The following is a 25,425-nucleotide window of genomic DNA, read 5'->3' on the forward strand; positions in this document are numbered from 1 at the left end:
ATGCCGAAGCTCGTCCGCAATCCACCAGCACTAGGGCATATCCCCTGTGAAGCTCGGAGGGAGCAGGGTCCTGCTGACACCTTGATGCTCGACTTCCAGGTCTCCAAAACCGTGAGACAAAGACTGGTGTGTTCTGAGCCATCTGGTTTGTGGAACCTCATTGTAGTGGCTGAGGAAACAGATAAATGGACTCTTGCTCTTCTGGTTGCTGTTCCTGAAGTGCTTGTTCTACGGGAGGCCTACTGCTATGTTTTGAGTAGGCCCTGGACTTTAGCCTCTGACCTAGAGCCCACTAGGGTCTGAGCCTCGTCAGTAACTACATGGGTGAGCCCACAAGCTGACCCTCCAGCCCGTCATGTCTCCAGATGACTGACTGCAGTCCCACTTAACAGCGTGAATGCAACCTTGTCAGCAGCCATCACTGGAACCGCCAGATAAGCTGCTCTTGAATTCCTGATCCACGGAAATGGTTTGCTGATTCAAACTACTAAGATCACACCACTCTCCCGCCCACCTGGGACTATGCAGGTACCTCTCTTTTTCTTTCTCCTTTTACTAATAAACCTGTCCTTTTAAAATGTTTAAAAAAAATTAAAAATAAATAAACTGCTAAGATCCAGGGTATTTTGTTATGTGGCGATAGAAAACTACAGATAATCATAGACTGACATTTGCCGTCAAATGCTTTGCTGCTGAGTTAGGCCCCCTCACCCTCCAGCACTAACATTTGGAATGAAACAAAGACATTTAAACATAACTACAGAGAACCATCCCTGTTTTTTAGCTCTGGATGCTATTTTACATTTGTGGGGAAAAGAAAGAGGTTGGTGTTTAATGCGGTTCTTGGATGTACAAGGTATGGCTGTTTTTATAGTGGTGAGGCTGTCATAATCAGATATCAAAACTAGATCAGAATGTGACCATTGATGCTTGAGGGACCAAAATAGTGAGTAATTGGAAGCTGTTGGCCTCATATGCCCCAGCAGGGTTTTCATTGAACATTCTAGATCTTCAGATGATCTGCTGCATTCCTCACTCGCATTGCATGCTTCAGGTCACAGAACATTGCCTCCCCTCATCAGGACTGGGGAACATTCTATTTCACTGCAATTACAATTTTTAGAGATGACAGCTGCTGAATAACTGTAGGAAAATTGCTTTAGTATTCCTTCTTGACATTTACGTTTCCAGATCTAGCATTTGTTGAGATTGTAACCCCATTACTTACAGATGTATTGACCCATGTTAAAAAGCAAAAGAAAATCTAAATGTATTTTTCCCCTCCAATTATGCTTATTGAGCTTAAGGTGGTTGACATCACTGTATTTGTCTTAGGGTGATAGGTTCAAACCTCTACAAATCCATGTTTTCATACACACCAAAGCCCCAATAATGTTCCACCGTGCTCCATTGGGCCCCCAAGCTCCCACAGTCACATACAGTACCCTTCCTTTCTACTTGCCTCAGTTTTGCAGTCAGATGTCAAGGGTTTGTTATTGGTTTAGTTTTGTGCGGCCCTTTGTTCTGTTTCTCTGTTCCACATATAAGTAGACCATCTGGCGTTTGTCTTTCTCCTTCTGACTTAATTTCTCTTAGCATTATCCCCTCCAGCTCCATCCATGTTGTTGCAAATAGCAAGTGTTCATCTCTTTTAGCAGCTAAGTAGTATTCCATGGGCTGTATATACCACGTTTTTCTGCTCCAGTCCTCTGTCCTTGGATAATGAATGGTGGAAGGTGAATTGGAACTAACAGAAACTTGGACACAAAGTCACACTTGTATTTTTATTGTATTCTAATCCTTACATATACTGGGAGAGAGTTGATGAAGCGATGCTGTAATACTTGTGTAAGTTCCCACTGGCCATGTGCAGTGTATCCAAGTGATCCCTTGTCCTTTTTCCCTGTGATCTCTTGAACCACCCTGAAGTTTCCTATTTTAAGATCCCAATGCTCCTCCCCCCCCCCCCCCACAGCAAAGGAACATTTGTCTCCACTTGGGGAGGACCCAGCCAAAAGCTGTTGTGCCATGTTGGGACACAAAGCACAAAGACCCAGTGGGGCAATAAAGAAGCCTGCGGGGGACAACCACCCATCAGCAGGGTCACCCACTCTTCCCGGTTGGCCTGGGGCTTGCTGGGCTTCGCTTTTAGCCGGGCGCTTGTGGTAGTGGAAAAAAAAGGAGTTTCATTTTGATGCAGATACACCCTTAACCTGTTTAGGGCAGGGATCAACAAATCGTGCCCCCTCTCCTGTTTTTCTGCATTTCTCAATGACTAAAATATAAAAGACTATACCACAGAATTTTCTGTAGCCTGCCCCTCAAAGCCCAACATCTTCACTATCTGTTCTTGTACAGAAAAATGTGCTGATCTCCAGTCTAAGGTACAAGTTTGGCTATAGAAATATCTTAGAGCTAAATCATGACATCCATTTTTCTGATCTGATGAAATTTCTGTCTTGATTACAAATTTCCAAACATTCCTTTATAAATTCTATGTTAGATTGCTATATGGTACTTTATAGATTGATGAAAAATATAAAATATTAAATTAATTTTTTCCCCTAAGTCTGTAATTATCATTATTGTTGGCACCAGATGACGTGAAGGGTCCCTTCGTGGTCACCAAAATGATGTAGTTTTGTGGAGTTGCTGGTCCTTGGGTTCACTCTGGGAAAGGTTTCACCAGAGCTCCTGTTTCAGCGGCCCACGGCAAGTTGCCCAGTCAAGTTTCTCTATGAGACAGAGACATTAGTTATATTTAAAGAGCAGGTTTATTAGGGAAAGGGAGAGGGACAGGTTCTGCTAAGAGAGGCCTGCATGGTTGCAGGCAGGCGGCCTTGACAGGGCACGGGCAGGCAGGAAGCTGCTGCCCTGCAGAGGGAGAGAGTTGGTGAAAAGAGGCACCTGCACAGTCACAGGTGGGTAGTGGGAGTGCTGCCCCGAGCCTGTGCAGAGACTGCAGGGATATAGTCTTCTTCTGTTTGGGATGGTCACTCCTCCATGGAGTGGCTGCTTGTTGCTGATGTTGGGTAACTGGCAACACTGGAAAGGGACCAGAGATTGCAGGGTGGGCCCAATCTCCATATCTTTACCCTTAGGCCTGTGCTTCACTCCCTAGAGCATCCCATCCTGCTGGGGTGATAAGGCGCTGTGCCTAAGGGTCTCGACCTCTTCAGCTGGGTTAATGGTCCTGTTATTCCCCACGACTCCCCCACCTCCTCATGTGAGTCAGGTTTTAGTCTTGTGAGGCCTCCTTTCCAGTTTTTCTATTCTTGTCCTCCATCAATCATCATAGTTACTTTTCTCCTTAAACAGAACAAAAGAGCAGTAATCACATAGCCAAGCCCTTTTCCATTTTATAGGAGAGTAAACTGAGGCTGGGGATCTAAAGGAGCCTGGCAGAGCTCGCCCACAGCTAGCTGGGGGAAGAGGCAGAAGTGAGAACAGCGTTCTCTGCATTATACTTTGCTGCTGCTCTTAGTTTCCTGGGGGAGATCTCATCAGTCAGGACCGCAGTTTCAAAACTGAGCCATCGCTAAGTTGTTCCAGACCAAATGTATTCTGAATGATTCCTGTTCTCTGTGCCACTGGGCTAGGAGAAATGAGCCGCTATCCCCACGGAGAAAACATTTCCCTCGTTTATCTGCTGTTTCAATTGCTTTTGACAGTTTATGCTTCAGACCTGAGCTTCTGTCCAACTTTCTTGCCACAGAAGCATGTTAGAATTGCTTATCGTGTGCACGCGTGTGTGTGTGTGTGTGTGTGTGTGTGTGTGGTTTTAGTACCATGCTCAGATGCTCTGATTCAACCAGTCTGCATGGAGCCTAAGATATTAGTAGGCTACTAATGATTTTAATAGGCATCACTGTTTTAGACTATATGACACTATGTTTTATAGAACGCAAAAGTATTTTCACAAATGGTGAAATATCTCAACCAGAGAGCATAACTCTGATCTTGAAAGTGTCGTAGGCCTGACTAATTCTTAAGAATGGAGCAATTTTAATTAAGAATTTTCTTTTAAGGGAAAAACTATATTATACAGACTATCAAAATATAATAGAGGATGAATCAAGACTAGTCAGTTTGGTCACGATTTTACGTTCGTCTTTAGAAAGGCCATTATAATCATCCGCGGTTTTTCCCCTAGGGCCTAATATCTGCTTTACGATGTGGAGAAGGCAGTTATCAAAATTATATCATAATAGGTACAGTAGCCAGTGATTGTTACATAGAGTTTTGAATCTGGACAGGTTTAGTCAACACGTTTCCCTTCAAACAGAATAGTGGGATCTGAGGAAAACAGTTTATGTTTTTATATACATCTGTATCTCTGTTTATTCATATAGGATCTGAAATATTCTAATTTCTAAATGCTGAAATGAAAAAATTTTGATTCAGGAAAACATATTAAAGGACAGCCTGTAATGTTAATGCAAATTTGGTTGTATATATTTGAACAATGCATATCATATTCCAATGTGTCATTCCCTGAGAGGTTATAAATATTTCCAATTAAAGAGGAAGAATTCTTCAATCAAATGTATGCCATTTAGAGTATATTTAAGACTCAGCTGAGCACGAAGTTACAGACATGACGGCTGTGTGAAAGTCAATTTACTGCATAGAGGACCATTTTTACCCCTCTGTGCTCAATATACAATTTTCTAAAATTTTGCATCGACTGCTTAGATGAAGTATTTCCACAGTGCAGCCAAAGAGGAGAAATTATATGTTTCTTTGTCAAAAACTGCTCAATATTCTAAAGTAATATATTAAGTTTGAGGATGTAAGTCCCTCAAGGTACCTGTTAATCAATAGCAACTTGCCTCGCTGAGATTTGGTAAAGTACATTCACAGGCAGGCTAGAGGAACAGAGTTTCTCAGCCTTGACACTGTTGACATTTTGAGTCAAGGAAGTCTTTGTTACATGGGCGAGGGGAGGGGGCCTGTCTTGTGCTCTGCAGGATGTTTAGCGGCACCCCTGACCTCTATCCACTGGTTAAAAGGAGCACCCCTGAGCCCTGACCACCAAAAATACCTCCATACATGGCCACCGTCCACTGGGGGCAGTTGCCCGTACATGAGGGCCTCTGCTCTGGAGTCTCAAACACTGGTCTCAGACTTTGGAGAAGGAAAATCATTTAGGACAGTAGGACTGGGGGGTTCTTTTGCACCGAACCTCTTTTCTCCCTTTCTGTGTAGAATAATAAGATGGCTGCTTCCTGAGGAGTGTGGCATAAACACTGATTCAGCCTGTGAGATGGTATTGGAAACTGGCAACAGACACTCTATTATCAAATTATGTAAGGTGTGCAACTCTTTAAAAAGGCAGATTCCTTCCAATCACTGTGGAAGTTAAAGTTGAAAGTGTGTCTTCATTTCAGCTGGAGAGAGTTTTGGATTGTATGCTGGTGGGGGGCTGTGCTTTTGGAGGGGCTGGGCAGTCTTGAGTACAGATCAAGTAGGGTGGGGATGGGATAGAAGACATTGGCCACCCTAGGAAATATGTCGGCCTCTGTCCATCACTGCGGCTCCGCTGAGGACCATTTGTTCTGCTTCTCTAAGCACCAGAGAGCCACTGCCTTATAGCCTTGTCTTTTGTTGCCTGCAGCATTCCCCCCTCCCCGCACCCCCCCCCCACCGTGATATGCTAATAGCAAGCCAGGGGTTTTGTGTGGTTGGAAAGGCTTTCAGGCCCAATCAGTGGGTCAGCAGGCCCAACTTCCATTCAGAGACTCAGCCTGTGGTGTGAGCGGCTGCCCTTCCCGAACGTCCTTCCTCACTCCTTTTCCGTGAGCGCCTGTGCTGAAAAAGGGCGGTTCACCATCTGGCTGCTTGTCCCCTCCATAAATGGACACAACATAATGAATCTGCACCTCAAAGGCTGCCAGGTGGCACATGAAGCCATAAGCCAATGGCCTGAATCTGAAAATGAGTCAGTGGCACCCACTGGTAGAGAAGCTTTGGTAAAAGAAATCCTTGTAAGCTGTAGTGCCAGGAAGGGCACAGAGCAGGTTTTCTCTGATCCGAGCAGACCAGATGGGTAAAGGAGAGTCCTGGAGCCCTTGGCGGCTTTCTCAGGCTTTTATTGAGCTTTTACATGTAGTGCAGCAACCAGGTACACCGCAAGCAGGAATGCCAGGGGGGGCAGGAAGCTGGCAGGCCTCCAAGCCCACAGCAAGCCTTCACTCTGAGCTTCTTTGGTGCTATTTCTCCCCTTCTCTCTCCTGTCTCTCTTCTGCCTCTGTTTCTCCTGGCCACTATCTCAATACTGAGCCATGACCCACAGAAGTAAACAGCACAGCTTACAGCAATGTAACAACTGCAGGTGCCCCATCAGACAGGGCAATCCTAATGGTGGGAGGGCAGAAAAGTCTGAAAACCATTTACCCTACATATGCTCTCCACAATGGGTCTGCCAAGGTTTAAAAATACCGGAAGTAGGTGTTGAGAAGCATAAGGTCATCGAATTAGGAAGTGTTCAGTGGCAGAAGCAGCTTCCCTTGTCTTCCTTGGCACAGTTGCTTGCTCATACCGTACTGAGTATTCAGTATTTATTCATTGGATTGCAACCAACAGGTTTAAAATGAATCTTGCAAGGATTCTTTTTTTAGCATTGTCTGCTTTCTAGAATTTCTTAATGATTATCGTTTCTTTATTCAGGCCACGTTACACCAGAGGTTTTTTTTCATCCAAATAAACTTACACTCGTAAACTTTTCCCTAGTTTTTATTCCATATTCTTTTTTCTTTTTAAGATTTATTTATTTATACAAGAACTGGGATACAGGCCAGATGTGCAAGAGGGTGAGAGGATTCACTAGAGACAGAGTGGGGAACAGAACAGGCAGACTGACTGAAATACACTGCTGAGGGGAGCAGCAGGCGAGACAGGAGAGGTCTGCTCACCATGTGGGTGTCTCCACGTCCAGTGGGGATCGAACCGGCACTGCAGAGGTTGCGGACAGCTTCACAGCGCTGCGCTCAGCCGCCTGCGCCACCAGGGAGGCCCTTTATTCCATATTCTAAACGTTCCTGCTAATACTGTTAACCATTGCAAAGAAATGCTGGTGTTTTCCGTTAAAACCTAGACTGCCTGCTGTCCCAGGTTTATTATTTATTGGGGTGCTAGACACTCTAATAAAGCATGAAGACAAAAAGATTAAGACATAGGTTCTGACCCTAGGAAAAACAGTGACATTGAGGAGATAGTATGTAATACAGTGCAGTAATTACATGGTGAAACAGTGCAGGAGGAATACAAAAGAGGAGGAAATCCAGCGAGGGCAAGTCAAGGAAGGCTTCCTGGAGGAGAGAGTTGAGTCAAACTCATATAATGTGTAGTGAGGCAAACAGAGGTTAAATGGAGTTTGAAGCAGTGGACACAGCACTTCATCAGAAGAAGTGAGCTGCTATAACAAACAGCCCTGGAATTTGAATGGCAAATACAACAATGAAGATTTTTTTCTTCATTATGTCATAATCTAATGCAGGTCAGCAGGGGTAGCAGGAAGTGGGCTGCTTTGCTTCAGAGAGTCTTTCAGAGATCAGGCTCCTTCCATCTCCTGAGCTCTTGGATTCTTCCCCTGGATCCTTGGCTTCCTCTTCCCCAGGTGGTTGACTGAAGGGGTCTTCAGTAAGATGGATCCAGTTCCTGCTGTCAGGGAACCAGTCTAGTGAATAAACACACAATCAACACATCAAAGAAATAGGGCTGACTGAAATGGGATGGTGAAAGAAAACCTCTCTGGAGAGGTGACATTTAGCTGAGATGTAAATGGCAACATGGAGCCATCCGCAAGAATGCTAGGGAGTGAGGGGACAAGCAAAGACCAGTTAGAGTCCGGGTCCTTCGCTGGTACTAAGCTAGATAAGTTTCAGGCCAGTGTGGCTGAGTTAGTAGGTGAATGGGTGAGTGGGCAGATGGGCCTCAGAGGTGGACAGAGGTTGGTTAGCTCAGGAAGGACATTATTCACTAGGTTAAGCAAAAAGTTACTAGATTTGAGCTCTTAGAGAGCCCCAGGTGAGAAACGAAAGGGCTGGGTTCAGGTGATAGTAGTAGAGATGGAGAAAAATGATAGATTCTGGAGATGTTTTAGAAACAGTTCACACAGCTTGCTGTTAAACAAGGACTACCTGTGGAGGATGCGGGGATCTACAGAAAAGGAATCGGGAGCAGTTACTTGAGCACTGAAGGGGCAGCAATGCCTCTACTCATATCTAAAAGCCCGCGGAAAGCTGATTGGCAAAAGAAACAATTCTTCCTGGGCCACATTAAGTTTGCGATTGCTCGTTAGGCCTCCGCGTGGGGCTGTCTTGCTGGCTTTGGACACATGAACCTCTTGATAGAATCCTGAGGATAAAATCTGAAAGCCATCTGGCTGGCTGAGTTTGCCCAGTCAGAGCGTATAGACAGAGAGGAGAGGGGTACCAGGGATCTGGGGTACTCAGCATTTAGAGGTAAAGACAGAGGCCAAGGAACCTCCCAAGGAGAATGCAAAGAAGTGTCCTTGATGTGGAAGAAACAAACCGCCAAGGGGTGGGAAGAGAGAAAGGAAGCTGGAAAAGTCCCAGGCCATAGAGAAGAGATATTTTTATGTTATCTCTTCAATCTCTGCATCCTCTGACCCTAAGAAACTATTTTAAATGCAACTTCTAATGGGAATATATTTGGTAAAGTCCGTGTGTGCCCCCATGAGGAGTGAGTCCCCACGAGGCACTTTTGCCCAAGATTCATGGTCAAAGAGACAGGGGGTCAGTGAGTGGCCAGCAGAACGAGGCCCCTGAGCAGCCCTCCCTCAACTGCAGCCGGTTTTGAGATGGAGACTTTGAAGCCAAGAAGACTGATTTGTAGTATCAAGTCCAAAGATCTAAGTTCAGATTCCAACGTAACTGGCCCAAGATTTGTTTGATTCTGGGGTGTCGTTTAAGGTCTCTAGACTTTAATTTTCTTTTCTGTGTAATGGGCCAAAGGCCATTGTATATTGATGATCATTCACCTTACTCAGGCAGAACCAGCCTTTCGGACCTTGGACTCTCCTTCCAAACTCCTGTCAGGCCTTCCTCCAGGGCAATGGTGGCTTGAGCAAGTGTCACTCTGCCTCTAAGTACTATCTGCTTGATTGGCTTTGAGTTACTTATGTCTGGACCGCAGGCCTTTGCTTCATTAGGTCATATTGGAACTTTCATCTGAGCTCATGTCTCTTTCCTGATCACAGCGCCTCTTCTACCCCAGGGCAGAGCCTCTGCTCACCACATAGGCTCGTTGTACTCAGGAAATGAAAGGCATCTCTGCCCTTTCTTACCCAGAGATGGTGCCAGTTGCTTGGGGGTGTGGGCTGTTGGAGTGGTGTGGTGTGAGTGTGCCTAATGGCACTCTTTCGATTGTTATTTTATCTGGTGTGAGTGCTTACATTGTGCTACCCTTTGGTGACACAAAGAGGACCTTGAGGAGCTCGAGGTGACGCATAGGAGGAGGTAGAAACAACTATTTGTGATAAAAGATGTCAGTTACATGATAGACCAGTATTTATGTTGCATGGGGCAATAGTGAGTGGAGAATTGTTTGGGATCCGGAGGATGGGGGTGGGAACAAGGGTTGGAGGGACATTTGGATGTGAAGGCTAAGTTGGAGTTTTCCAACTGCGGAAGTTAGAGAAAGGGCATTGGAGGCAAACAGAATGTCCAGGGCAAAGGCTTGGTGGTAGAGAAGTGTGTTGGTCTCTCCTAGAAAGACGGGGTGGTGTCAAGTAGCCGAGGAGTAGGGGGGGTTTGGAAGAGACAGCTGGCATAGATGGTGCCGTGTCTCACTGGGCAGGCTGATGCTGATGCAGTGGTCATGGAGGCAGTGAGGCGCTCGCAGAGACGTAAGCATGGAACGTCACCAGGAAGTCTCTCATGAAGCCTTCCCCAACTGTGTCCCTCCCCCATCTCCCCCACCCCCGGTATGGAATGGATTTCTCTCTGTGAGGTTCCTGAACTTCTCAGACAAAGAGAGGTTTGACTTTGCCCTTGGGGTCATGGGATCACATTGCTGCTCTGGTGAACCCCCAGTGTTCCCTCTGTCAGGGGAGACCCCGTTAACCTGGGTCATGGAAAGCCAGTCAGGGGAGGTCACGGGCCATCCTTGGGCCTTTGGCGGCTGCCCCGCACTGGGCGGGAGTCCTCAGCCGCAGGAAAGCCAGCCCCCCTCTCACGTCACTTTAACTTGACAAGCAGAAAAGCGCTGTGGTTTTCGCCCTTTTTTTAGCTGGAAAAACACACGTTCTGGAGTGCCTTGGCTAATTGGTAGAAATGTTGCTGCAAGAGCTGTTTCAACAGAAGAAAAAAGTCCCTGTTTTTCTTGAGATCAAAACACATTGCCTACGTCATCCTTCGTGCTCAGGAGGCGCCACGGGAGCTTTCTTACCCCGGCTTCACTCCCACTAATGGCTGGGGGGACAACTCGGGGGCCTTTGTTCTCTGCAGATTCTTTGAGGGGTTTTGATTTTTGGTGCTTTCATTCTTTCCCAGGAGCGTGGCTGCTGGAGGTTATGTAAATCCTGAGCGCCTGTGTAAGCGCCAGACTCTGGGCATAGCCTCCCGTGGCACCTGTCTGTCCAGGGCTGGCTGGTCCTCCTGGGCGCCGCTGAGCGAAGGTGGCCTGTGCAGAGGGACGTGCCCTGTGGGCATGGGACGTTTCCGCTCGCCTGGGGTGCAGCGTCCCTGACTGTCACCTCAGAGTCTGGATCCTGCTTTAGGCCAGTAAAGTGACCTCTGCACGCTTGATCCTTGTGTCTGGGTGTGGTTGTGGGGAGACTGTCTCACGCATTGCAAGGTGCTTTGCAGCCTCCCTGGTCCCTGCCCACTACATGCCAGCAGCCCTCCTCCCCGCAGCGGGGGCAACTAGAACTGTCTCGCCACATGGCCAGTGCTCCCTGGGGGGAGAAATCACCCCACTTCAGAACCTCTGCAGCAGACTTACTAGCTTTTAGCCAGTGGTGCCAACAGGGAAGGCTTGGCAGGCTTTGAGTGTGTGAACCTCCCCGCTTCCCTAGAGTTGGATTTCTGGGGCCGCCGCTGGGCCCAGTGGACAAAGACTTGGCTGATGGCAAGAGGAGAGAGCCAGGGACGGGGTTGCCCGCTGTTTGTGGCTAGGCAAAATCTTGCTTTTAAATCAACACCACCATGTCTTCGTCATGGTGCCCAACACTGTAACCAGTTTATTTAAACGTCACGTTTTGCAGCTGAAGACACCAAGATGAGGGGGCGAGCGTGTAAATGGTGGAGCCAGATCACACCCAGGTGGCTGGGCTCCTGCGCATAAATTTCATCTGGGGTGCTGTTCAGAAGATCAAATGGGAGGAGGTAAGGGTGATGGCCACACGCTGGCCCTGGAGCCGAGCCACCCGGTGGGCCGTGCCAGCTGTAGCACAGGAAGGCTGGCGTGGTGACGGCGTGGACACCAGGGTTGCTTAGGGGGCTGTGGATCTGACTGGCACTGACGTTCCACACCATGGCATTAGCCATCTGGGCAGACGGCTGAGCCCGATGGGCTGGCATCATTCCCAGCGGGTCTCCCACCAGCCTTCCTATCTGCGGGGTCCTGTCTGCAATCGTCAGTAAAACGTGGGAATTTATTTTCGGCATGAACTAACTAAAAGTGAAGGCGAATCCAGATTGTCTGCTCCTGCGAGCATTTGGAGACAGACAACTTTTAAATAGAAGCACACACATGGCATTCGGAGAGCGGCACGGGAACAGGGAGTCCTGGTCAGAGATCCCTCTAGAAAGAGAAATGCAGACTCCTGTCCTGCCTCTTGCAAAGGGTGGGCGGGGCGTTGGCCATTCAGGGAAAAGCTGGTCTCTTACATTTAAGTGAAATCTCATGATTATGATGTAAATCAGTCTCCCCAAAAGGGTCAAATAGACTTTGCTCAGTATGCCCAGAGTAGGCCTTTTGTTAGCTTGGTGTGGCAACTGGAGGTGGGTCAAGGCCCTCTGAGCCTTGGGAGGTCTGTGACCATTACTCAGAGAATAGCAGTGAGGCCCCTGTAGGCTCAAAGCTCTGTCCTTGTCTAAGTCCTTCATTCTTCACGTCCCAAGCCGCTGCCCTTTTCCTAACTAAAGAAGCAATCACTGCTCCCCCTTTTATGACCTAGAATGTAGTTTGGGGGTCTCATCCAGGTGGATGTTGATCAGTGACCATGTCCTCTCTATCTGGGAATCTTACCTTTACTGCCAGTAAGGAGGAGGTAGACCCTCCTGGTCTGCGGGTGATGTCTCCCCCGTCTCCTGGACAACTCAGGACCCTAATCACAGACCAGATATCCCCAGTCCATTCTGTAACAGGGTGGTCCCCAGGAAAGGGGGAGGTTCCCTGCCCCACCCAAGGGAGGGTGGAGCTGAGCAGGAAGAGGAGAAGCGGCAGAAGAGACTGAGGAAGGAAGGAAGCAGGATGGAGCCAGGAGACCTGGAAGAGGCACATGGAGCCTAGAGACACGTGAAGAAACTGCGCTTGTCTTTTGGTCGTGGACTGTGTGACACAGATGTGGGTGAGACCCGTGGGGAGGGGACCATGGCAGCTTTTATCTTGATGTTGATTTTGCTCTTTTCCTTCCGGGCTTGTCCGGTTGTTTGTGACCCTTTTTGGTGGGTCCCCACTGGAAGATGTTTTAGACTTGTGGCAGGCTTTGGGGCCTTGCTCTGGGCCGACCCCATATGGATGGAGTTTTACCCACGAGGGGACGGGTAACTTTGGGTGCTTCACTTAGAAACTAGACTCTTTGCCTTACCTGTATTGTTTCCTAGTTTTATTAAAGTTCCTTCCCATTAAAGTCTCCTATGTTTTGTGTTGATGCGGCGGATGGCAGAACCCATGTAGAATAGGCAGGTTTGTGGGGTTTGGGCTGACCCTCTCCCTGTCCTATAACAATTCCACTATTCTTTTGAATTTACAGCCACATCAATTCTCCATACATATGTTATGAAATTATTTTTCCTTAGCTGACCCATCTGATGCTGTTTGATGACAGCCAAGAGGAATCCAGAGGGGTGGGGGAATTCCCCTGTGCCTCTATAGACATAAACTTCAAGCTGTCAGAGTTGCCTTTCTGAGGCCTGGCTGGTTAATTTACATTGAGTACAGGTTTAAGGACGAAAACCATATATGTGGCCTCGGGCTGGGAGCTGAGACTGGCAGTAGACACTCTTGGGCTTGAATCACCCAAGTCTGACCATGGGGCTGGGCTGTGGCCTGGCCAGGGGCTTCAAAGCTCCCCAGGTGCTGGCCATGTGCAGCCAGACTGGGTATCTTTGACCTGGAGGGATGGCAGGCCCTTGGCAGGGCCCATTTGGGGCTGGAGCCTCACTCTTGCCACTTAACAGGTGGATTGAGTAAATGATCAGATGACAGTTCACTTGCCTGACAAGGTACTCAAGGATAGGCCCGGGTTTTTCTTCGTGATCTGCCTCTCTGTGTTGTCTGCTATTTGCGTTTGATGGAGAATGAATGACACGCCCTCTCTGTGTCTCAGGTTTATCACCCTGGCAATGAGACTTCTGTTGGGGTGGGCACTCGGGTTGGCATCTACTAGTTCTGTGGCCATCCCGCAGGGCACATAGCTCATGAATTCGGGGGATGGGGGTGCAGAATTGGGAACAGCAGCAAGTGTGGGAACCCCTGAGACCCATCACACTTTGGCATGGGTTTATCGGACCCTCGAGAAGGACCCTCACCATGGGGACCCCTCTGTGTATGAAGGGTTCTGATATAATTGCAGTATGGCAGGTAGAACCTTTCTGGCTGTGACTGAGCTGGCATAGGTGAGAACACTTCAGCCACTCACGCGTCACACAACAGAAGTGTGACCACTGCAGCAGTTTCTACTGTCTCGTGCACACCTTGCCCCTGCAGGTCCTTGACATTGCTCCACGTTGGACTCTGGCACCATTTTGTCTTTGTATTTAGAAATACACTCTTCTATATAGACTATATAGAAATATGCTGTTATTTCTACGACATCCTACATAGCAATCAACGATACTACGCTTGTATTACATATACTGTACACCATCTAGAGAGCTACTCTCTACTCATGCTAGAACACCATTTTCCAAAGCTTAATGTGTGTGCCAGTCACCCAGGGCTCCTAGTAAAAGGTAGATTCTGGGTGGGACATGAGATTCTGTATTTCTGTTGTTTCCCATCCCAATGATTCTACAACTGGTGACTTGTGGGCCAAGCTCGGGTTGAATGTCAGTCATCACTCAGCAGCTCTTTTGTGTGCTTCTTGGATCGTCTAATATGCAAACTGTACATTTCGTTCAGACTTAATGCGAATACTTATTTGTTTCTTTAAAGACTCAAATCTTTATTGCTTTAAAATTCTACATATATTTTACAATACAATATTAAGTTATTTAAATGATCTCTAAATGGTTCACATATGATGAATATGGTTTTTTTGAAACTGAACTATGAATTATGATTTCATCCATATGATTATTCTAAACAATAGTAAAGACAGTGGGAAGGTTTGATGCGCTTGAAATTTAGTAACACAGACCCTGTGCTCTAGCCCCCAGGTGACCAATCTGTTGAAAGAGCTTTTGAAGACAGCTGACTTTAGACGTCAGTCAAGCAAATTAGAGATCTTTTATATGTAAAGGTGATTTAAAAGCAGCCTTAACAATGTTACTTCTGTAGCCTGAAAATCAAGCTTAAAAATTTCACAAATTGCCCATTTTCACCATCTGTGAAACAGACCAACTGGTGGAATGTGGGGGGAGGGAGGCACAATAAATGGCTTTGTTATCCTCTGAAAGCACAATCACCATTTCATCCCTTGAATCCTTGGTTTCCTTTGAACCTGGGGTTTTTCCTTCACAGAGTCCCCCCCCCTGCTGTGCTGTGGAGACTTAGCCCAATATGAATATTCACATCGCCTTTCTTTGGTTTTCTGCTTGCATCTCCCCTCCCCTGTTGGGCAGATTATAGGTATTTGGGGCTCCTTTTGTTTTCTGCCTAGAAAAGATGAATTTCCTGTTTCCATGTTCCAAGTAGATTTTATTCCATGCCCCAGGAAGAAGAACTGGTAGCCAGTTGCTGTCCCACTACCTCAGGGAGCTGGGGTTCAACTTTAACTCTCTTTTCAGTGTGTTTTAATGATACAATAACATGCCACTGTCCTAGGTGCACATGGCCTGGTGTGTACATGTCATGTAACTGCCCGAACCTAACAACTTAAAAGCAGCAGTGCTTGTTACCACACAACCTGTGTGTGCCACATGGGGCATGAATGTGGGAGTGGTTCAGCCAGCTTCTCTGGCTCAGGGTCTCTCCCAGGCTGCAGTTCAGGTGTTGGTGTAGAGTCACCTCAAGTCTCAACTAGGGGAGGAGTCTCTTCCAAGTTCACCCAAGTGGTTGCAGGCAGGATGTAATTTTTCCTGGCCATTGGGCTGAGGGCCTTGGTGCTCTGCTGGCTGCTGGCACTGGCCTTTGTCTCGTCTCTCCATAGAGCGTGTCATAAAATAGCATGTGGCTTTGTTACAGGGCAGGGAGAGGGGCAGCCCAAACCCCGCAAACCTGCCTATTCTAAATGGGTTCTGCCATCCGCTGTATCAACACAAAACATGAGACTTTAATGGGAAGGAACTTTAATACAACTAGGAAACAATACAGGAAAGGCAAAGAATCTAGTTTCTAAATCCAGCACCCAAAGTGACCCATCCCCACGTGGGTAAAATTCCATCCAGATGGGATTGGCCCGGAGCAAGGCCCCAAAGCCTGCCACAAGTCTAAGGCATCTTCCAGTGGGGACCCACAGAAAAGGGTCAGAAACAACCAGACAAGCCCGGAAGGAAAAGAGCAAAATCAACATCAAGATAAAAGCTGCCATGGTCCCCTCCCCACGGGTCTCACCCACATCTGTGTCACCCAGTCCATGACCAAAAGACAAGCGCAGTTTCTTCACGTGTCTCTAGGCTCCATGCGCCTCCTCCAGGTCTCCTTCTGGCTCCATCCTGCTTCCTTCCTCAGTCTCCTCTTCAGCTTCTCCTCTCCCTGCTCGGCTCCACCCTCCCTTGGGTGGGGCAGGAAACCTGGAACCTCCCCCTTTCCTGGGGACCACCCTGTTACAGATTCATCAGAAAGAACAAGCCAGGAGAGCAAGAGAGAAAAATTGAAGTGGCCATCTTTAGAACTTAACCTTGGAAGTGATAGGCCGTTGCTTCTGCCATGTTCTCCTTGCCAACAACAAGTTCCTCAATCCAGCCCTCACTCAAGAGGAGGGGAGTACACAGGGTGTGACCACCAGGAACGGGAGATTTCGGGAGCTGCCAATCATGGGGTAATGATGCAACGTGGCATGAAATGAAATTCCTGCAGATTTAAGCAGCAAAGTGATAATCACTGCTCTTTGCCAGTTTATTCCCAAATGCAAGGACACATGGAAAATCAGATCCGTTCAGGCTAGAGCTGCATATGAGGTAACAAGCCCACCAAAGTGCTTACAACGTCTACTATTTTCAAGCATAAAATGGCTTTATGTTGAGTTATGTCAAGGTAGCCAATTAAATCACAGAAGATGAATTCTTAAATGGGTGATGACTGGTTTTATGTAGGCAAGAAGAGCCCACTGTGGAGCTTAAATCTCTGGCAAAAAGCCAAGAGGAGAATAATCAAAAGGCCAGAAGGCAGAAACTAGGAGAAATGATAACTAAATGCTTGGTGTGCCCTGGCTAAGAGCCGTGATGAGGAGAAGGCATTGGCGGAAAAACTGATGAAGTTAAAAAGGTCAGGGGGGTGATTAATTATCATGCCCCAATGCCAGCTTCTTCTTTCACAAATATGCTACCCCCATGGAAGGGGCCGGCCACAGAGAGACTAGCTGAAGGGTAAAGAAAATGAATACAAGGGGGAATTTGGGGGCTTTTTAGGCTGTGAAGAAACCTTTCAAAAACATCAAAGAGCATGGTTTTTTGTTTTGTTTTGTTTTGTTTCCTTTCGAAGAGGGTGTGATTCCAAGATCACTTCTGTTTCCTCCCCTGTCCAGATGCCATCTCTTATGTCAGGACTGTGAGGCAAGCATTCTTCAGGAGAACCATGTGGTGGGTCCCCACAATCTTTGTATCTCAGAATGGCTTGAAACAGATGTTTCCAGACAACGATCTTGGGACAGAATCCGTTGTCAGACTGAGAAACTCACACCCAACCCCCTGTGTATTTGTTAATTCTTTCCAAATACATTACTTTCTATTGTAGCAATAGTTGTCCAGTCACAAACATGAAGTCTTGGCCTTGGCAGCCTCATACCAGTGGGCACTGTTACCAGAAAGGGTTGACCAACCAGATCCTGGATGAAGAGAGATGTGACTTCCTCTTTCTGGCACTCTCAGTGTGAGTGAGTCCATGTAAGCCAGTGCTCCTGGCCTCAAAAGTGATCTCTCATCCTGGCACAGATGCACTGGGTCCACTCATGATAGAAGGACTATAATGACCCTCCCACTTAGCCCCCAGACTGTCAAGCAGTGCACTCAGCATGGTGGCTCCTGACCGTGACACTTTCCTGCAGCCAGGAAGAGGCCAAGCACAATTTTTTCAGGGAGTAAACCTTGCAGCAAATAAATACTAAAGTTTTTCCTGTGGTGCTTTCGAAGGTAATGTGAGTAAGTAGAGTGAAGGGAGTTTTGAGCAGTGGCTTCTCTGTGGGGTAATCAGGGAGATACTCAAAAATATGCGGCCACTTTATGCCACAGTGCCTGCTTCAAGGAGGAAGAGGTTTCCAAAAGGGAGACTCTGCTTTTCCTTCCAGAGCATGCCTGTTTTAAAAAGTATTTGTTGTCTCACCATTAGGATAGTACTAGAGAAAATGAAACATATCCATCAGCCAATGTCTCCCTTGCAAGATAAAAAAGGACCAATCTTTCTATAAAGAGATGAATGAAAATCAATAAATAAATCTTGCTTTGCAATGAAGTCATTGATGAGACAATTATTAGAATAATTTGAGATGCTACAGAAAAATGATGAGAATAATGTGCTTATTTTCTACTTTGTAGACCATGTTCTTCTTACGTTGCAAGTAGCATACACATTCTTTACCAAGCTGACCAGTATGCATGTGCCACAGTGTTGGACATGAAAGGGTTAAGTCCGGTTTGTAGCTCCATGATATACATGCCCCAAGGCCTAATGGGATGTAGTCTTTGTGGAATCAATAAGTTACAAGACTGAGGTCCTTTGATTTCCCTATAGAGTTCCAGAACCCTCTTGTCAGGGCTGTTTCAGCATTTGCCATTAGAAGTCATTGAGATCAAGAGAACTCCACTGTCTCCATGAGAATGCCCATAATAAGCATCAGTGCTGCTATGAGCATGCATGTACACAGTTTTATTTCAACACCTGTTGTTAATACTTTTTAGTCTCCACCTAGGGGTACAATAGCTGGGTTGTGAATAGTAACCAATTGCTAACCTGAAAACCTAAGGTACTTAATTTTTTTATGTGATTATTAAAAAATCCACCCTTGTACCCCCCCCTGGGGGTGCAGCGTCAAGTTGAGCACTGGGCTGCGAAGCTGCCCAAAGCCTTTGCAGCGCCGGTTCAATCCCCAGCCGCTGGTGAGGGTCCCACATGGCGCATAAACCTCTCCTGCCACCCACTGCTCCCCTCAGCAGTGTATTTCGTCAGTCTGCCTGTTCTGTTCCCCGCTCTGGCTCTGGTGAATTCTCTCACCCTCCTGCACTTCTGACTGTACCCAGTGCTTGTATAAATAATAAATAAATCTTTAAAAAAAAAAAATCCACCTTTGACCAAACTTAAAAACACCAGTGATAGCTTTTCAAAGGCTCTAGAATAAGCCTTGTTAATGTTGGATTTCAATCTCTTAGGTGTGTCTCAAGGAAACTAAAAACCTCTAGAAATGGACAGTCATGTGTGTGTCTCTCTCTCTCTCTCTCTCTCTCTCTGTGTGTGTGTGTGTGTGTGTAAATGCGAATTTTGCTAGGGAGAAGATTAATAGTTATCAATAGAATCTTAAAGACTTCATGAAACTATCCCCCTCCCCAATCTGGAAACATCTGTATTAGAAATATTGTTGAGTTGCTTTAAGAAAAACATAGCATGGTTAAATATATTACAATTTTATTGTTAATTATACCTTCATAAAACTGAAAGAAACAAAAAGAATACTACAGAAAGCCTGATTTGAATTCTAGGGAATGGTGTGATCTTTGGCAAATATCCACATTTCTGAGCCTCCCCACCTGTAAAGTGGGGACAATGACCTTACCAGAAACCTAATAGGAGCACATGCCTGAGGATACATCTAAGAGAGCTTGATGCATAGTGGGTGTTCCAGATGTGCCCTGGGGGGACTATTGACTTAGGCTGGGAGTGTTCAAAACTCCTCTTCTCTGTTGAAGGTGTCTTACCACCTCATTGTCTGTAGGGAAGACAGCTTTGAGAGGGAGGGAGCATGGTGGGAGATAAAACCAGAGTGGAAAGAATGGGCCAGAATACACAGAAATCTGCTAACATCTGACATCATAAAACTCTGGCTTTTATGCAAAGAGGTGCCATTGAACATGCCAAGTTCCCTTTGACCTCTGGATCTTTGTACATGCTGGGTCCTCTGCCTGGGATATTCTCTACCACTGCCTCTTTCACCTGCTCACATCTACTGATCCTTGAAATTATGTCAAATATTAAGTCCTCAGAAACATTGTATCTTGACCCCCAACTCACAGATTAAGTGCACTGCCCCTACTATTTTTCTCATAGTACTTATCACAACTATATATTTATAATTCTGTGATTATTGGATTGTAGTTTGTCTCACCCAATAGAATAGAAATTCCATGAGGGCAAAGACTTTGTATTGCCAGCACTTTACAGTGTGTATGCATTTACAATTTATGAATCAAATAATGCTAAATTCATCTGCAATGTCATATATGTAAAATTCTGACACTCAATTTACCTAAAGGAGAAAAAGCTATTGTTGAAAGGTTTTCATCAGTGGATCTCAGGGACACTGTGGGTCCCTAAGGGTCTTCCGAGAGGTTCAGTGAAGTCCAAGCTCTTCTCAATATCTTGAGCATGGTATTTATCTTTTTTTACTGTGTTGACATTTGTATTAGTGTTACAAAGCAATGAGGAGTAAAATGGCTATACTCAAATATGAATCAAGGTAGTGGCACAAAATTGTTCCTGTGTTGATTGTGTTTTTCACTATTAACCACTTGTAGGAACCGCAAATGCCAATAAAAAATGAGATTACTTTTACTGTATTTCAACCCGTTAGCATAAATCTTTTTGAATTCTGTGTGAGGACATGAGAAGTATGCCTGAATCATTTCTACTGCATGGCAATATTCATATATTGTCCTAAGGGAAAGCACTCAGTGACAGAGGTGCTGATATTTGAGTTGCCAACTAAACTATCAGCTGTTTCCAGATAACACCATTGTAATCTGAAAGGACAGCCAACAACCATTGCTTTTCCAAACTTGGGGATTAGACAGACATTATCTCAAAAATGAGACTGTGACTTTAAAAGAAACAATGATAGTATTTGCTGCCAATCATAAAATTTGAATTTTCAACTGACAATTAGAATTTTAGAAAACTTGAATCTGCCCTCATGAGCTCAACAGTTTCACAACACTCTAAGACTTCTCTGATGAGATCATTGGTATTATAAATGAGTGAGAGTTATAAAATATAAGGAAGATCTTCAGGGTTCAACAAATCAGTATTTTCCTAATGACCAACACATGACAGTAAAAAATCATGCCTGAGTAAAAAATATCTATTCAAAATGCAAAATCATCCAATGAGTTTCACAAATGTAACAGATTATGAAAGATTCATTTTATGGTTTCCAGTTCCATAATGTATCTTGTCTTTGAGAAATTACCACTTATCTCTACTTGGCATAGTACCAAAGAAAAGAACATTCACAGCTATCTGAAAAGCTATTAATAATCTCCTCCCATTTCCAACTACATAGCTGTATGAGGCTGGGTTTTTCTCCACATTCTTCAACCAAAACAGTGTTTCACAATACATTGAATAAAAAAGCAAGTAAGAGAATTCAGCTGCTTCTATTAAAACAGACATTAAAGAGATTGCAAAAATGTACAACAATGCCATTATTCTTAGTAAATTTATTTTTTTATTTTAGAAACTAGTAATTTTCATTAAAATGTGTTACTTATGTTAACACAGAATGGCTTTATTATTTTATGTGAATTTATAAATAAGTATTCAAAAATGTTCTCAGCTTTAATTTCTAATACAGTAACATCAATTTATAAAATCCACATAAATACCAGTTCTTTGGCATCCTCAATGATTCTTAAGACTAAATGATTTCTGAGACTGAAAAATTTGAGAACTACTGACATGCATTTCTGTTTTAGACCTTCTGAATTGCTAATAGTGTTATAAAGACTATGGGATCAATATCCAAAATAGATAAGGAACTCAAATAAGTCAATAGCAATAAAACAATCTTATTAAAAAATGGTCAGAGAACCTGAATAGACATTTCCCCAGAGAAGACATCTAGATGACCAATAGGTACATGGAAAGATGTTCACCATCACTAATCAGCAGAGTAATGTAGTCTTGCTGTGAGGGTGCGTACTGGGAAGACCTAACCTCCTTATCTCTTTAGTGAAGAAGGAAGAAGTTAGAAATACTAGAAAGTTTGTTTTTTGTTGACAGTTGTCAGGACACAAAAGAAATCATTCTGGAGCCACTGTGGTGGCACAGGGGTTAAAGTCAGTGCTATCAAGCTATTGCCTGCCACTGCAGCATGAGTTCGATCCCCAGCCAGGGAGCTGACTCCATGGTGCAGCAGACCTCTCTAGTCTCCCTGCTGCTCCCCTCAGCAGTGTATTTCAGTCAGTCTGCCTGTTCTGCTCCCCACTTTGTCTCTGGTGAATCCTCTCACCCCCCGCATCTCTGGCCTACACCCCAGCTCTTGTATGCATAAATAAATGAATCTTTAAAAAAAAATAAAAAAGAGAAGAAGAGAATAGTTATAAAGAAGCTAGACTATAGAGTCTGTTGCAATGGGAAAACAGATGTACCTCAATTATTTTACTAATAATACTATTTAATAAAAAAAAATCTAAGTATAAATTATAAAAGCTGAGAGCAGTCACTAACTCAGATATCTGTACCCATTTAGGAAGATGGGAGTGGTATTCAGTCACCAATCATTATACCCAAATGCCTGGTGAGGAGAAGGCAACAGAGTAAATCTTAATAAGAAAACTCTGATTCATTTGAATTATGTTGTTACTAATATTTTAATTACTAATCACAGTTTAAATTAAAACATATTTTCAGGGCCCCCCCTGGTGATGCAAGGGTTAAGTCTCAATGCTATCAAGCTATCACCAGCCACTGCAGCACAAGTGGGATCCCCAGCCAGGGAGGTGACCCACATGGTGCAGCAGACTTCTCCTGTCTCCCTGCTTCTCCCCTCAGCAGTGTATTTCAGTGGATCCACCTGTTTTATTCCCCACTCTGTCTCTGGTGAATCCTCTCACTGACACCCTCCATACCTCTGGCCTACACCCCAGTTCTTCTACGCATAAATAAATAAAATAAATCTTTAAAAATAAAGAATAAAGTTGCTATGCACAGCCATCAAAAGTCTTTAATAAATAAATAAATAAATAAATAAACCCACATTTTTAGTACTTGGAAATGAAGCAGTTCGACAGCCTGGATTCTGGATCTTGGATGTGTTGTTCTTTGTATTATTCTTTGTTTTCTGTGCTTGAAATATTTCATTATATCCAAGTAAAACAAGGAAGCCATGTTGGTAAATTGGGCAAACCAAGTGGTAGTCAAAATGGAACAGAGTAAAGACTCTCAAATTTTAATGAAATTTATTCTTTACCCATTTTATCTAGAAGCAGGCAGGGCCTTTTGTCCTGCAAGATTTGGGACCCATTTCTACATTTACTAGAGGGAAGACCTCAGAGAACCCCTGCTTGGGGTTCTCGCCAGGAAATTGATGACAGAGTTTCTACATGTCTACAACTCCCCCTTAGCCTCCCTGCTTAGCAACTATTTTTATGAAAGGATTGACGACTAAAGGAAGGCTGCTCCATTCAGGGACAAAGATCTAGCACCCTGGCAGTGCCAGCAGAAAAGCAGTTGCCCCGGAACATACACCCACTACTTACAGATTTTGGCTTCTGAAAGCTTCCATCCATTCCCTTCTACAGAAGTGGTTAAAAATGTTTGTATTTTGTGGTTGATAAAGATGATGACAGAGCTGGAAAAAAATGCAACTCTGAACATTTTTAGCTCTTAACCCAATTAACTGTTCCAAATATTTTTTAGTGAGTTTGTTTTATTACACAAGATTTTATTTTAGATAAGATTAACATATAATGAAACAAATTATCAATGTTCCATTCTATGAGTTTGACAAGTGTGTACCACACCTGCTAACCCAAACACCAGTGAAAATGGATCATTAATTTCACTCCAGAAAGTTCTTCCTTCCCAGACAAAAATCTCCCTCCTTAGAAGCCATCGCTGATTTTTATATCTTGTTGAATTTTGGAGTTGTATCTGGGAGTTGGGGAGGGAGAAGGCAAATTTCTGAGAGTCCTTGTTCATTAAATGAGTTGTGGATTTTCCCGGGGAGTTCTGCCCAGTTTTGAACTGGAGGCTCAATGTCAGAAGTGAGTTTTTGATTGGGGCCTAACTGAAATCTATTTTTCCCAAAGTTGCTTCTGTTTTCATGGACAGAACCCTGGCACAGCATGAAGGAGATGTCAGTGCTTGCGGGCCAGGGAGAGAAAAAATACAGTTAAGTAGGGAAATGAAGACTCAAAATTTAAAATCTATCTCTTACTTGGAACTCATTATTTTTATGTCTATGTTTTATATCAAGAGGCTGCAGACAGGCGATCTAAATTTTAAGCCTATCCCCAGTCTGTCTGACTATGACCTTGGATAAATTACTTCCCATTCCTGAACTTCTTCCAGCTATAAAGTGAATATCACTAGATTGATTTCAACTATAATGGGTAGTGTAAATCTTGTAGCTGTGGTATTTGGGACGATGTCTTGTTTATGTGTTTCCTGTCTTCTTCAGCTTCAAGAAGAGAAAAAGTAGTCCTGCTCCATGGTGTCTGCTGACATGAAAGCAGACTCCTTTAGTCAGTAAAGTTCAATGACAAAATTAGCCTGAAACTTATGGGCCACTTCATGGAGGCTGACAGTTGCCAGAATTTTATTCTTTATCAAAGAAATCTGGTTATTTTATATTTCCCGTCAGACTCTTTTTTCAGATGGCATTATTCATAAATATGCAAAAAAACAATACTGCTTTCCCAAGGCTGCTGAAATCACTTGGTATTGTTTTGTTCATTAGAATGTTCAGGAAGGATTCATTTTTATTTGGTTCGTACAGTAAAATAGCTACAAATGGTAATGACTCCCAAACAGTACTTTGTTCCCAAAGAATCTCACCCCAGAACATTGAGGGGGCTGACGTCTGTGGTGGGGATTCAGCTGCGCTATTTGTTCTAACAGAAACCGGTCCCCTGTGAGCAAGTCATTCTCCTGGGCTGCTTAGAACAGCTCCTTTCTTCCCCTGTGGGAATCTTTCTGCCCTGCATGGCCTCTGCCTCCATCTCTTCTCTTTCTTACTCTTCTCCTGCCCACGAGGTTTCATGTCGAGCCTCAAAGTGAACATCCAAAAGAAACAGTCAAAAAGTCAAATAAGGAAATCCTAAGGTATAGAAACCCTTTCTGTCCCCTTGGGGGCATCTGTTTCTTGGTGAACTCTAGATGAGGAGGCAAGTTCATTGTGAAGGCAGATTGTATGCACTGAGTGCCTCCCAGCCTACTGCAAACTGCGAGTGGGCCTCAGTGAGTGTCTAGGCCTGAGGTGGGGAGTCAAGTCGTTGGGGTAAGGCTGGAATTTGCGAGAGTGGGAACACTGCTTCGAGATTCAGGAGTTCCAGCTTCCAGTGCCCGATCTGGAGCTAACAACTCCATTCTCTAAGCTTCACTATCAGCTGGAAGCCATGAGAGGGGCCCCATATGCTTCTAGAACTTCTCTTAGGCTTCAACACACTTAATGCTAGCCTGAGGGTCTTGTGAAAATGGAGATTCTGAACCACATCTGAGGTGGAGCCGGAGAGCCTGCCTTGCTCCTGAGCTCCCAGGGGCTGCTGACGCTGCTGGTTCAAGGACCCCAATTTGAAGAGTGCACTCCAAATCCATGGGGTTTGACTCCACGGACTATGGAAAGACACTTGGATGCAGAGGAACCAGGAGAGAGCTGGACTGCACACAGCCACAGAAGGGCAGGCTGAGATGTGTTGCCCTAGCAAGGCCAGGTGAATGAATAGAAGCACTGCTTCTCGAAGGTGATTCTAGTTTAGCAGTGTCAGC

The 25,425-nt window shown here is 45.0% G+C and overlaps 1 pseudogene; it reads left to right on the forward strand.

Moving 5' to 3' along the window:
- The window catches only part of LOC119245749 (protein phosphatase 1 regulatory subunit 14B-like), a 37,929-nt pseudogene continuing 12,504 nt past the window's right edge, over positions 1–25,425 (forward strand).

Source organism: Talpa occidentalis, unplaced genomic scaffold, assembly GCF_014898055.3.
Source record: "Talpa occidentalis isolate TD23 unplaced genomic scaffold, MPIMG_talOcc4v2.1 talOcc4.15, whole genome shotgun sequence".
In the NCBI taxonomy this organism is placed as follows: domain Eukaryota; kingdom Metazoa; phylum Chordata; class Mammalia; order Eulipotyphla; family Talpidae; genus Talpa; species Talpa occidentalis.